The sequence below is a fragment of the Carettochelys insculpta genome, chromosome 1, assembly GCF_033958435.1.
Source record: "Carettochelys insculpta isolate YL-2023 chromosome 1, ASM3395843v1, whole genome shotgun sequence".
In the NCBI taxonomy this organism is placed as follows: domain Eukaryota; kingdom Metazoa; phylum Chordata; order Testudines; family Carettochelyidae; genus Carettochelys; species Carettochelys insculpta.
Genome location: NC_134137.1, coordinates 137,289,994 through 137,304,417, shown reverse-complemented (window position 1 = coordinate 137,304,417; position 14,424 = coordinate 137,289,994). Strand labels below are relative to the sequence as shown.

At 47.0% G+C, this 14,424-nt stretch overlaps 1 protein-coding gene across 1 annotated transcript in view; it reads left to right on the top strand.

Moving 5' to 3' along the window:
* The first annotated feature begins 5,589 nt into the window (after window positions 1-5,589).
* The window catches only part of LOC142012388 (arylsulfatase D-like), a 70,474-nt gene continuing 61,639 nt past the window's right edge, over window positions 5,590-14,424 (top strand). Inside the window, exon 1 of the mRNA XM_074992476.1 lies at window positions 5,590-5,654. The gene's annotated coding sequence lies outside the window, so the exon portion shown is untranslated. The remainder of the gene's footprint in view (window positions 5,655-14,424) is intronic.

The window sequence follows — 14,424 nt, the reverse complement described above, 5'->3', positions numbered from 1 at the left end:
GAGAACCCCCTTCTTCCGGCAGGCGGCAGCCTTCCTCGACACCATCGATCCTCGTGAGTGCCTGGTCCTCAGCGGGGATTTCAACTGCACCCTCGAGGAGCGGGACCGCACGGGGACCGAGCAGTGCCAGGCCGCTGCGGACATCCTCAGGCACCTTCTCAACCATCACTCCCTGGTGGACGTCAGGCGCAGCCACCACCCGGACGAGGATGCTGGTTTCACCTACGTCCGCGTGGTGGGCCATAAATCCGTACACGCCCAGTTGGACTGCATTTATATCTCGCGACACCATCTCTCTCAGGCCCACGCCTCCAGCTTGCGGCCGGCCCCCTTCTTGGACCACCACCTGGTGGCCATGGAGGCTTCCCTCTCTCCGGGGAAGTGGGGGTCGGCCTACTGTCATTTTAATAACAGTCTGCTGGAGGACGTGGGCTTTGTGGCGTCCTTCTGGGAGTTCTGGCTGGCCTGGCGTGGGCAACGGCACGCCTTTCCCTCAGCACGGTGGTGATGGGATCTGGGAAAGGTGCACGCACGGCTCTTCTGCCGCGACTATACTCGGGGGGCCAGCCGGCAGCGGGATGCATTAATAGGGCAGCTGGAATGGGAGATCCTTGAGCTGGAGAGGCGTCTAGCCACCAGCCCCGGAGATCCATCCCTCTGCGGCACGTACCAGGAGAAGAGGGACGAGCTCAGGGACCTCGACGCCCTCCGGGCACAGGGGGCCTTGGTGAGGTTGTGAATCCAACTCCTTCGGGAGATGGACTGCAGCTCCCGCTTCTTCTATGCCCTGGAGAAAAAGAGGGGTGCCAAAAAACATATCCTCTGCCTTCTTGTGGAGGATGGCACCCCCTTTACGAATCCGGAGGAGATGCGCGAGAGAGCTCGCGTATTCTACGCCACCCTTTTCTCCCCGGATCTGACCGACACCGACGCCCGCAGGGTGCTTTGGGACCAACTCCCTTCAGTCAGCACGGGCGACCAGGACCGGCTAGAGCTCCCTCTCACTCTAGCTGAGCTCTCAGAAGCCCTCCGTCTCATGCCCACCAATAAATCCCCAGGCATGGACAGGCTGACCATGGAGTTTTACCGCGTTTTGGGACGTCCTCGGCCCAGACCTGGTCAGTGTCTGGGCCGAGGCCTTGCAAAGTGGGGTCCTCCCCCTGTCATGCGGGCAGGCTGTCCTCACCCTGCTGCCTAAGAAGGGGGACCCCCGCGACCTCAAGAACTGGCGTCCCATTTCGCTCCTCAGCACGGACTACAAGATTATTGCTAAAGCCATCTCCCGTCGCTTGGGGTCCGTACTGCAGGACGTGGTCCGCCCCGACCAGGGCTACACCATCCCGGGCCATACCATCCTCCACAATCTGTACTTGGTCCGGGATCTCTTGGAGCTTGGGTGTAGGGACGGCCTGTCGTTCGCCCTCCTGTCCTTGGACCAGGAGAAGGCGTTCGACAGGGTGGACCATGGGTATCTCCTGGGCACCCTGCAGGCCTTCGGCTTCAGGCCCCGCTTTGTCGGGTTTCTCCGGGTCCTGTACACTGCCTCGGAGTGCATGGTCAAGCTCAACTGGACCCTGACCGCTCTAGTCAGCTTCGGACGGGGAGTATGACAAGGCTGCCGGCTCTCAGGACAGCTCTATGCCCTGGCCATCGAGCCCTTCCTCTGTCTCCTTCATCGAAGGTTGACAGGATTGGTGCTTCAAGAGCTGAGGCTGTGGCCGGTCCTGTTGGCGTACGCCGACGACGTGCTTCTCATGGTTCAGGACCCGGGAGACTTGGCGTGGCTGGAGGCTTGCCAAGCTGTCTACTCGGCAGCCTCCTCCACCCAGATCAACTGGCTCAAGAGCGCTGGCCTGGTGGTCGGAACTGGACGGCAGAAGAGCTGCCTCCCACCCACACTTCAGGCCATCTGGTGGACAGCGGGCCCGCTGTCTATCTGGGTGTCTTTCTATCTGCCACGCATCCCTCTCCGCCAGAAAACTGGCAGGGTTTAGAGGGCAGGGTCGCTGAGCGGTTGTGGAGGTGGACGGGGCTGCTCCAGTGCATCTCCCTACGAGGGAGAGCACTGGTGCTGAACCAACTAGTCCTGTCCATGCTTTGGCACCACCTCAGCACCCTGGTCCCACCCCCGAAGTTCCTGGACCAGCTCCAGAGGTTAATCCTGGAGTTCTTCTGTCCAGGACTGCACTGGGTCCTGCAGGGGTACTCCATCTTCGCCCAGAGAAGGGGGGACAGGGCCTGACTTGCATGCGCACTCAGGTCCATCTCTTCCGCCTCCGGGCCCTGCAGGAACTCCTCAACACCAACAGTGCAGATAGTCCAGCATGGAGTACGCTGGCACATGCTTTCCTCCTCCGTTACCAAGGGCTCTGATACAACTGGCAGCTCCTTTACTTATTCTGCAGAGACCGTCTGCAAGGCCTCTCAGAGCTGCCGGCCTTCTACCAGGACCTCCTCTGCACTTGGCGGCTGCTTGCAGCCTCCAGGTCCTTAGGGGCCGCTGTGGGGGAAGACCTCCTCGCGGAGCCCCTGCTACACAACCCCCACCTTCGTGTGCAGGTGGCGGAGTCTCCCATGGTGCGCCAGAGGTTGGTCCTAGGTGGAATCACCAGGGTCGGAAACCTCCTGGACTACGACTGGGGGGGACTGTATGGAGGCCCCGGCGCTCGCCCAGCGCATGGGGCTCTCCACCCTACGCTCCCCCCGACGCATACTTGAGGAGGTGAAGGCCGCCCTGCCGCCCACTGCTTATATCTACCTCAGTCAGGTCCTGCGAGAGGGTGCGCTCCGCCCGCCCTCACTCCTAGCCCTCTGGACCTCTCCGTGGGCCCCTGGCTTCGTGACCCTGCCCGCCCCCCTCCCCCTCACCATCCCAGCCAGCTGCACACCTTGGAGCCGGTCCCCTTCCAAACCGCGCCCAGACATCTTCTGTACACGCTCATGCTTCACACGCTCCACTTCCCCACCCTCATGTCCTGCCCCGACCACAAATGGTGGGACCTCTTACCACCATTGGAGGGTGGGGAGCCCCGATGGGCCAGCTTTATTCCACCTTGGTTCCGCAGCCCACCGGGGACATCAACTGGAGAATCCTCCATGGAGTGGTGAGCACGGCATGTACCTGGCGCGGTTCACCCCATGCCAGACACTTGCACCTTCTGCGGCATGAGGGAGAACCTGGCACACGTCTACACTGAGTGTGCCAGGCTGCAGCCCCTCTTCTGGCTCCTCCAGAACCTCCTCTTGAGGTTCTGCCTGAACTTTTCCCCACTCCTCATTTTCTCACACCCTATCTGCAGCCCCACAAAGTCACGGGCCCTCCTCATCAGCCTCCTCCTGGCCATGGCCAAAATGGCCATCTACAAAACCAGGGAGAGGAGGCTGGCAGAGGGGGTGACCTGCAACTGTGGGACCTACTTCCGTTCCTCCCTTTGGTCATGAATCCAAGCAGAGTTCCTCTGGGCGGTGTCCACCGACTCCCTGGACACCTTCAAGGAGCAGTGGGTGCTGTCTGGGGTCCTCTGCTCGGTATCCCCTTCCAGCTCCCTTATTTTAAACCTCTGACCCTCACTCCCACCCCTGTTTTTTCCTTCGTTGTTCCCCGAATTCATTTGGGACCGGTTACTTTTAGTAGGTCCCCCTTCGCTGTGAGAGGGGCCTTTTAGTTGTGGGCAGGGCTACGCCTGCCCACTCCCCAGCCTCCAATAGGTGGTGCTCCGCAGGTCTTTCTGCTTGTTTGGGCTCCCTGAGGGGGCCCTCCACCCTGGCCCTGCCACAATATCAAAAGCTCTCTGCTGACCTGGGAGTTGGATTGGTTTTAATATTTCCTGCACAGTGATTGTGGTTGTTGTATGTATGCTTTTCTTTAATTTTGCAATTGCTCTGGTTGCTGAGTGTCCAAGTTTGAACATTTCTGGTGGACAAAGTATTGTGTTTTCTTCATCAAGCCTATGCAATAGTTAAGGTGTAACTCCACTTGCTATGATGATGATTGTATTGGACTAGAATGTGCCCATTAGGTACAGCATATCATTATTGACAATATGTAAGTAACACTGGAGAAGGATTATCTCAGAGGCAGTGGCCAAGGTTTTCAATGTCTCTTGAAAGGGCTTGTTTGCATAGCACAGCAATACATGCCAAAGTGGTATGAATTGTAAACCTCTCTAAAGTATTATGCTCCAACTAGTCTATGTCAACCCTCCAGCTGATGCAATCTAGAAGAACCTCAGTGCACATTAAGGTAGTACTTTGGCAAACCTAACAACAGCAATATGCACTAGGGACCTTTTACTGGGCCTCTGCTGAAATCAGGTGCCTAGTTACTTTCTCACAAAAAGTGGGTATAGTGCTAGTACCTCATTGGTATACATTACGCCAGTGGTTAGAGCAGTCATGTAGGATGTCTGGACCATGGCTTCAAGTACCTGCTCCAAATCAGACAGGGCAGTGTTCAGAAAAGAGGTCTTGTCCATCCCTGTAAGTGCCCTGAGCACAAAGTTATGGTTGTTGCAGGGTGGGCTTGATAAACCAAGGATTTTCTCTGTGCTAACGTGGTTTCAGGAATCCCTAGAGGACACAGCACAGCCAGGCAATTAGTTACTGGCATGAGCAATATTCCTAAAATAAATAAGGCTTTAGTAACACAACAATCCCTGTCAATAGGCCAAAAGCACCCCAAACATATGTGTAGTGACAGCACCCCACTTCTCCTGGCCAGTCTTCTCCAGATCATTGATAGTGGCCTATTTGGAGTGTTTAAGTATCTCTCAGATCAGGTCCCTCAGGTTTTATTTTCCTGTTTTTCCCCCCACCCCCCCACCCCCAGGCTACCTTGGGTCTTCAGATTTCATACTCTAATCTTTATCTTTTTTCTTACCTTCCCTTACCTTCTCCAGCCCTCTGGCCTTCCTACAAACCCAGGCTCTTTCCCCTTTTACTTATATGTAGGCCCCTTTACTATAGAGCTGTGTCTACACTAGAGTGATCTGTTGACAGAAGTTACTGTTGACAAAACTTCTGTTGGCAAATCGTGGCCACGCACAAATGTAGATCACTCTGTTGATCCTCTCTGTTGACAGAGAGCCAGCGGACAGCCTGGCTGCTTTCACAACAGAACAGTCAACCAGAAGCACAGCAAACAGAGCTGCCCCCGCCCCGCACCCCCAAGCATTCACACGGCTTTTCTTGTCAACAGATTCTGTCAGGAAAGGTGTTCTGCTTTGTGGGGGAGATGCAGAAGTCTGTTGACAAAGGTGCTGCATTCTGCCAATTAACTGTCAACAGAATGTATTTTTAGTGTGGACACTCTAGTGTAGACAGAGCTTAGGAGCCTCTGAGATTCATGGTGCTGCCATCTAGCCTGAGAAACTACAAGTTCCAGGATGCTTTGGGTGGCAAAGGGGAAATCTGTTCTCATCCAAGAATGCTGGGTGCAGATCAAACCAGGTGGTGGAATTCATTTTCCAGAGGAGCCAGACTGCTACTGCTGATGTTTCAGATCAGGAGCTGCCGCTGAAAGCTACAGCCAGTGGGGACTTTGATCAGGGAGCTTCACTGTTGGTAGTAGTCCACGAAGGGGAGACACTCTTGCTGTGTCTGGAGCTGATAAGAAGGGCCACAGGTGTTGACCCAGGCAAAGGGTAGCAAGATATGTAAGTATATAAATTTGGGAAAGCTTGCCAATTTGACTTTTTTTGTTAATTTTTTTAAAGACAAAATGTTACTGGTATTAAAAAAAATGTTTGCCTTTTAAATAACCTATAATAATTATAACAATTTTAAGGACTATTTTTGACTTATGGCGCCAATTTGAAAATTAAAGGTGTTTTTAAAAAATTTTAACTTGGGACTTTTTTTTAAATTGTATGACTGCCCGTTGGGCCTTATTTATATTATTAATAATGTGGATTAACTGAGTATTTTTACAGCTTAATATTTGTTTTATTTTTAAATTTAGTGGGGGAATATGAACTAAGAAGGTTGGTGTGTTTTGCACCACCACATTCTGATATAAAGAATTAGATGTAATAGTTGTGGTGTTTTTAAAAAGAGGGATGGGGAAAATTTCCTGGGCACCAATTGAGGCAACGTGTTTTGGATTGAAACAAAAATTTGGATTTGTGACTGGACACTTTAGAGAGCCGTATTGGAAAACCTTTTTGTTTGTGACTACACAAAAGGTCTAATTTCCAGCATAGGTTACCCTTTTTTTTTGGTGTTTTTTACTGGGTAAGTTGAAACGTGCATTTGACCACCTGGTTATGTGATTTTTTTTTTTTTTTTTTTTTTTTTTTTTTGTAGACCACAGAGGAGGGTATTTGCTTTGAATACATTACACCTGCAGATGAACTGAGGTTCCTTTTTGGAACAACAAGCCGTTTGAGGCACCTTTTATGTTTGAGCGTTTGGGTGATATACAACCAGCAGGGGCACGTTTACATGCTTTTTGTAGATGTTATTTTGAAGTGACCTAATGACTGCCCTGCTGCCAATTGATTATAAACATTTTTATAGGGTTAAACACAGGCAGTGAGACTGTGAATGATACATATAAGGATTGGGTTGCAACATAGGATTTTTGGATGGAACAAATGTTTCGATTGGGGTGCGGGGTTACAGAACCAATTTGTTTTATAATACCAAATGAGGTTTGAGGACAAATGTCCAGGCAAACAGTTTGCTTTTTTTCTTGTTTTTGAAAACACTGTGGACAATACTAATTTAATAATTGTTTATTTTTAATTAAATTTGTAACTTTTTTTGCATTAGGGCATTTAATGTTTTAGTAATAGTGTTAATTACATATTTCCCATAAGCGGAACATATAATTTTTTTAAAGACAAAATTTGTTTTTTATTATTATTTTGGAAGATTAGCCGATGTTGGGTTTTATTAAAAAGTTGGGCTATATTTTTGAGATTAAAAATTGTGAATTGATTTTTTGAGACAATTCCTTGATACCCTGGATTATAGGGCTTTAGACCTTGTTGACTTTCTTTTGAAGGACATGATTTAGGTGTTTATGAATTTTTTAAAGGTTTACATGGTTTTAAATTGACATGCCAGAGCTGAATAATCCAGAGATAGTGCCTAATGCCCCAAGGGGGTTTATACTGCGTTTACGTTGGGATATAGGGGACTTTATTGGTGGATTAATAGGACTGGTTATTGTTAAATTTTTAACCTGCTGCTGCTAAGTAGTGATTTTATTTATTGGGAGTACCGAATAGAAAGAAGACACTTTGGAATACTGACAATAACTGAACTTTTCCAATTGCTAATTAGACAAACTTAATACCACAGGGATGTGCATGAACCAAACTTGATTAAACAGAACATTAGAGATGGGCGTGGTTGTGAGACCACTGGCTGGGCTAGGTTTACTTATGGGGCATTTTGAGTTTTTATTTTTAAAGTTGCTATAATTATCATTTACGAGGGGATTGCTCACCTTTAATTTATAATAAATGTTGATTGCATATTTTTAACCATTTTTGGTATTAAAGGTGGCTATAATACACACCTTGTATACCCCTTTATTTTTAAATTTTAAGTGATGTAAAGTTACACTTTTTTATTTACAGCATGGGTGTCCAACCTTTTGGCTTGCCTTGGGCCGCGTACAAAATATATAATATAGTTAATGTATATAAATCACATAATAATGTTAAAAGTTTACAATCTTGTGGGGCCGCATTACTAGCTGTCCAGGGCCATATGCAGCCTGTGGGCTGCAGGTTGGACACGCCTGATTTACAGTATTTTTATAGTGTGTTGTGTTTTTTTTGGCAACTTTTATAGGAAATTTTATGGATTAAAGGAGTTGAGTTGGCTGACACAAAGCAATTGCACCCTGCTTTTTGGGCATTTTTTTAGGGGTTTAACTTCTACCCAACCACTGGTTGGCAATGAGGTTATTTTTTTTTAGTTGGTATTTGAAGGTAACTTTCTTTTTTTTAATACCAGTAACATTTTTGATTGGCTGATTTATAAATTTTGGGTGAGGACCAACTTTGGCAATTTTGGGGTTTTCCTTGCTTAGAGTTTGAAGGGTCTTTTTCCTGGGTTGGACACTTACTACAATATGGGTTAGCCAATTACAATTTAGAGGGGCAATACATATTTTAGCACAATATGGCTACGTCTACACGTGAAGCCTACATCGAAATAACTTCATTTGATTTTATTTTTGGATGCGGTTTTGTAGGTTGGTGGATAGGCGCAGGCCCAGTTTAAAGGTGGTGTTTGAGTTGAAGTGATGGTAGCTATGGGAGGCTAAGGAGGTTGACAGCGATTTTTCGTAGCCCACTTGTTGAGGCGGCACCGAACCTCTCGCATGTTCTCCCAATGAGCTTTTAGTGTTTGCTGTATTGCTTTTAAGATGGTTATTATGGACAAAGCTTTATTTCGAGGTGTTGGAGTAGGGTTTTGCTTCTGCATTTTACCTGTAATGACACCCTGACTATGGTTTTACTGACCCTGTTTAGGGTTGTACTGGCCCCCGGCCTTGAATTGTTGTTGGTTTTTTTAAGGTTTACTATTTTTACCCTGTTTTTGGTAATTTCCCTTTGGGCCCTTTATTTTTATGGTAGGGTCCTGCAATGCTGCCACAGGTGCCTTCTTACCTTTTTTTGGTTGTACCTGTAGATAAGCCTTGGCCAGCAGGTTAAGAGTGTTACTGACAGTGGTGTCCTTGTTAATATGCATGTTAACTCTTTCCTGTATGTGGGGAAGAGCATTATTAACAAGCAGATTTATGTACTGAGGCCCCTTGAGGTTACTTTTTATGTGTTTTTTTAAGTAGCACTTAACTGCATATGGAACTGATGAGGGGTTTTATGTGGTTTTTGAATCATCTTTGACAGAATGGCCACTTTGGCTCTTTCCAGATATTGATTTTTTTTTTTAATTGGGCCACCATTTTTTTGAAAGTTTTTTGACCTGTTTGGAAATTAGTTGGTAAAGTGCTTTATACAACTTTATTTACGGTGAGCCGTAGAACTCTTACCCAGTCTCCTTTGTTGTTTAATTTAAAGATCTGTGTGATTTTTTTTTTGCACCCTTTGGGCACGCACAGCAACCGACACATTCTTCATCTTTTCCACCTGTTTAGCAACTAAGTTAAGAGTTTTAATATCCACCACTGCTACCGGAATGGATGGGCTAGGTCCTGCTTTTTGGTGGCCAATTTAGACACGTTTGTGTTTGACTTTGGTATTGGTTGGGGGTCTTTACTTTTTCCTTTACTGTTTTTACTAAGCCTTACGTTGTTTTTGTTTTTTTTTTACTGTTCTTATTAAGCCTCAGAGGTAGGGTGAGAGAACGTCTGACGTTTGAGAGTTTCTTCCTAGGACGGTTGTCCCAATACGCTACCCCTTGAAGGGCCAATTAGAGGGACCCCATAGAGAGTGGCGAAGAAACCTTAAAGCTCCAGCGAGCTGAAGTTTCCCCCCAGTGGCCAGCAGGGTGACTCCTCTCGCTAGAGGGGGCAGGTGAGAGGAGAATGGTAGGGGGTGCAATCGAAGATACCCCGTTTGGGGGTCCTATCTGCAATCCCAGACATTGTAGGTAACTTAAAATAGAAGAGCAGGCTTCTGAAGTCCTGAGGGTCTTAGTTACTGCTCTCTACACTTCCTCGGATAACTGCTGCAGAAAAGATTTTTTTAATTCAGCCACCACATATGTTGGTTCCTCCTCTTCTTCCTTATTTAAACCCCTTACTTTGAGCATCTTAGGCTTGTTGTCAGAGTCCCTGTTTGACGTACTTCCTGACTTCCTTTTTAGGGCTGCCTTTAGCTTTCTTGTCTGTGATTTAGTAACTGACTCTTGAACCTCTTGTGGTTTTACCATCCCGATTGGGAGAGGGGAGTTGCAGGTCCAGGTTAGAGCTTGGCTCATTTTTCCCGCAGAGATGCCAGTCCTAGTTTCAGACCCTACGGGCATTGCCTGTTCCTTGAGCTCTTTTTTTGCACATTCTTTTGGCCTTTCTGCTTTTACAGCCAATGCCTTGGTTTTTTTCATTAGGATATTAATATATTTCTTTAAACGCTGAATTTTTTCCTTTTTCTCCTGCAACCTTACACTTTTCCAATCTATCTCCTCCTTCTGCTCCTTAATCCTAGTCTTGGCAAGGGTGACAGCAGTTTTGAGACACTGCATAGCAATTCCTTTAAGCTCCCTAGCTTTTCCTGTGGAACTGCCACTCTTAGCTCTCTTCTTTACCTCCATTTTAAAGACTTGGCTGACCAGACCCCAGGGATTCTTGTTATTTGTTAATATTCTTACTACCTTTAAAGAGGTGGGTCAGGGGCGTGCTGCTGGATATACTGGTTTACATACGCCTCTAACTGGTTTTTTTCTACCTCTCTTTTCCTTAGTTTCTTGACCCATTCTGCCATGGTTCGTCTGCCTAGGAAGGCATCCCCCCCTTGTGACAAAATATGTGGCAGAAACAATCTAGCAGACTAACAGGCCGCTTCGTGCCACTTATGACACTGTGCTAGTCTTAAAGACACACACACACTCTACCCTGGACCGGCTACAAATAACTGTAGAGTAAAGAAAAGTCCCACTAGAAGGATGAGGGGTAACAATCCTCTTCCCTCGTCTCTGTCTTGAGAGACTGACCGAGGGGTGTCAATCCCTATCCAAGTGGTCCAGAAGTGGTGGGGAGCCACTTCGGTTGGCTTAGGGCCGCTGACCCAGTAGAGACTGCGAGGACAAAAGGCTCCCTACCAGGTGGTGGGGCAAAACAGTCCCACTGCCACCGTATGCGAGCATGGGATCCACATACAATTAGCTAGACAACTGGACAAGTGCACTAAGATACAACAGTACCCCAAAATGTACGTATACTCCCCCCAAAAGAGGGTTAAGACATTAAGTGTGCCTAAACAAAATTGTTCTTCTCTCTCTAAGGAAAGGGAACCACCTGTTTCTGCACCCTAGCTCATAGAACGCTCAACCCTGGGCGAGGTAAGCCACAAGGTCTGGGTGTAGTGCCAACAAGCACCTATGCCTGCTAGTACTGTGGGGGTCAGAACTGACAAAACCACAAGCACAAGTCACTTACAAGTGTCGTAGTTCTTTGAATTTTAACCCTTACAGTGCAGCAATTAAGGCCTAACAATGTTATTAAAACCAATTAGACTTCCAAAAATTCCTAGGGACCTGGGAATACCACGAAAACTCCTGCCTGGCTCGCCAAACCTGTTGACCTGGGCGAAAGGTAGCAAGATATGTAGGTATATAAATCTGGGGAAGCTTGCCAATTTGACTTAAAGTTGAAGATTATAGGTTTGGACCTTCCCCAAGTTAACAGTGAGATCTGAGGCAAAGCCTCAGGCCAAAGCCGGAGGTGAGTTTTTGGGATTTCCAGTTAGAACACAGACAATGATTTTAACAATGCCTATGCTTTATTTAATAGTACAATAATACATGTGCAGCACTTAGCCAAGACACTACAATAAAAATATATCGTGGTTAGCACTTATTATAATTAGAGATTTTACTTAACAATATAATTAAGCAATACCTATTGGTTTACTGATTAATTTTATGGTTTTACCCTATGTCTAGCAAACAGGATGCAATACTTACTGACTTTTTTTGAACATTTTAGAAGCAAAGACCAGCTCGCTTTCACCTGTCAAAAGGGAGTTATTGCAGTGGTTCAGAAGAAGGAAGAAGTTAGCTAAGAGTTTTAAGAAATAACAAGAGTAGAATATAACAAGGAGAGAGAGAGAGAGGGAGAGAGAGTTGGGGTGATAGGAACCCCGTTGGTTTGGATCCGTCTGGCACAGCTTTACATGCATTGTGTTGGGCGTTTGTTACGCACCTTTTTGTTCTTCCAAAGGATTATTTTATACCCTTTTTCCTCATGTTGACTAAATTAGGGTCTGACCTAACTGATTCTTGAATACCTATGGAGACCCCCGTATGTATGATGACCTAATTTTATTCATCCTGTTTTTCTTGAAACAGAGTTTAAAGGGAAATTCCCATCTTAGCCCCTTTACCTGAATATATTGGATGACCTTTTGGTTTTTTTCGTAAGTGAGAGAAGGTTTGGTCGTATTTTGCTATTTGAGAGGTGTTTTTAGATGTCACAGGCTGAAATGACACACCATAACTAACCTAACCTGAAACCTACTTAAAAATAATTTGCCCAAGCTTTTTCTCTCATGCCCTACTTATTGGGCAGACCCCTTGTGTTTCTGCTAACAGAAAAAATAATAAGCATAAATTCTTCTAGGCCTTAATTAGCTAAACTTATCATGGCTTCCTAATATCTACCTAAATCATATACTATAAGCTAAGCACAGGCAACACAGGGAAGGAACAGTGAGTAACTCTGACTCGTGTTTGGCAAAGTGATTGCAAAGCAGGGGCACTGCAGACAGACTGACACTGAGTCTTGGACTGCCCAGTGAATTAGGACCCAGAGCTGCTGGCATTTGGATGGGCCAGCTCCAGATTCAGAGTCATTGTGCAGCTTTCTGCTTTAGCTCAGCTGATACACAGAACCTGCACAGAGCTATCCTCCCACCAGCTGCTGATCTTCAAGTGCACCCATGCAAGCCCCAGGGACTTTAAACTTCAGACTTGTGTGCTCTCTGGGGTGTGGTAAATGGTAGCAGGGAAAATGCCAGATAGTTAAGTTTCATTTAGTGCTGTGTACTTTATTTGTTAATTGATTTTACTGAACTTCCCACTGTGGGTTTAATTTAGGAGTGATTTAACCTGAGTCTGTTAAAGCCTGTATCTTTACATTTGGTAAAGGTGTGTTAATTCTGATTTAAGTATATTAGAATTACATTATTTATAATGGCTGGGGTGTATAGGGTGTACAGGGAGGGGTAGTACCTCTGTGGAGGGACTTGTCGTACCCCTTCGGGGGTAGTCCGTCCACTTTGGTCCCTGTCTGTCACTCAGCTCTCACTTGTGGCTCCAAGTAGCTGCAGCATGCGCAGCGGCCACACCCCGGGCAACGGCTTCGACGGGCCGGCCAAACCAGGTAAGTGTAACCAATGGAGCTCAAACCGTCGGTGAATTTTCAGATGTGCCTACCCAGCATGTGTAGTCAGTTCTGGCGGACTGGGCAGAAGAGATCATTTAGATCCAACGACCAAGAGGGAAGTTCTGCAATGCTTTGTGGACAGTGAAGGGCTTGACAAGGCATGAAAGATGCCAAGGCCATCCACTGCAACCAAAGAAGTTACCAGTCGTGACAATTCTACATACCACTGGTGCCTGGCTTCCAAGGTCGAGAGAGTGGGATTGCTCCCATGCAATGGCTCTACCACTTAAAAAGCTTTCACGCACAGGTCCTGTGCAAATCATCATATCATCACATCACCCAAGTCCTGAGACGATGGGGGAGGGACGAAGCGACAGGTGGAGGTTACCACTGGGAGTCGTAGTCCCAATCCCGCACGTAGGCAGCCTGTGGACAAGTGGTTGTCCAGCTCTGTACCTGGGGCAGTAGAGTTGCCCGGCAGCATCCCAGGCATCTGAGCAGTCCTCTTTAGGACAGCACTGCTCACCCTAGTAAGGGAGAGGCCCAGAAAAGGTGACCTAAAAATTGCCTGCCCTACAACAATAACTGGCCAGCAAGCCGCGGCTGGCAGTTCAACCCTACTTGCAGTCGAAACCAAAACTAAAATTTGAGAAACCTTACCATTTGTGTGTGGAATGTTCATACTCTCATGGATCGAGAAGCTGTTGCAAGACCTGAGAGAAGGACAGCTCTCATTGCTCGTGAACTAGCCCACTATAACATCAATATAGCAGCATTAAGTGAAACAAGATTGGCTGGAGAAGGTTTCTTGAGTCAACCAGGAAGTGGTTATACCTTCTTCTGGAAGGGTAAGACTGAGACAGAGGATAGAATACATGGAGTTGGTCTGTCAATAAAAACCTCATTGATGCATCAACTCCCAGACTGTCCACTGGGTATCAGTGAAAGATTGCTGAAACTACACTTCCCACTAAACGCCAAATGTCATGCCACCATCATAAGTGCATATGCACCCACTCTAACATGCCCTGACAGCTCAAAGGAACAATTCTATGAAGATCTCGACAGACTGATCAAGGCCACACCTGCAACAGACAAACTACTCTTACTTGAAGATTTCAATGCCCGAGTTGGGGCTGACAATGAGAACTGGAAAGGAGTAGCCAGGCCACATGGTGAAGGCAAAATGAACAACAATGGACTACTCCTTTTAAGCCTTTGTTCTGAAAACGACCTGACTATTACCAACACTCTGTTCCGACAAGCGGATAAATACAAAACGACGTGGATGCACCCTAGGTCTAAACAGTGGCATCTGATAGATTATGCTATTGTCAGAAGGCAAGACATCTGAGACGTACCGATCACCAGAGTGACATGAGGCGTAGCGTGCTGGACAGATC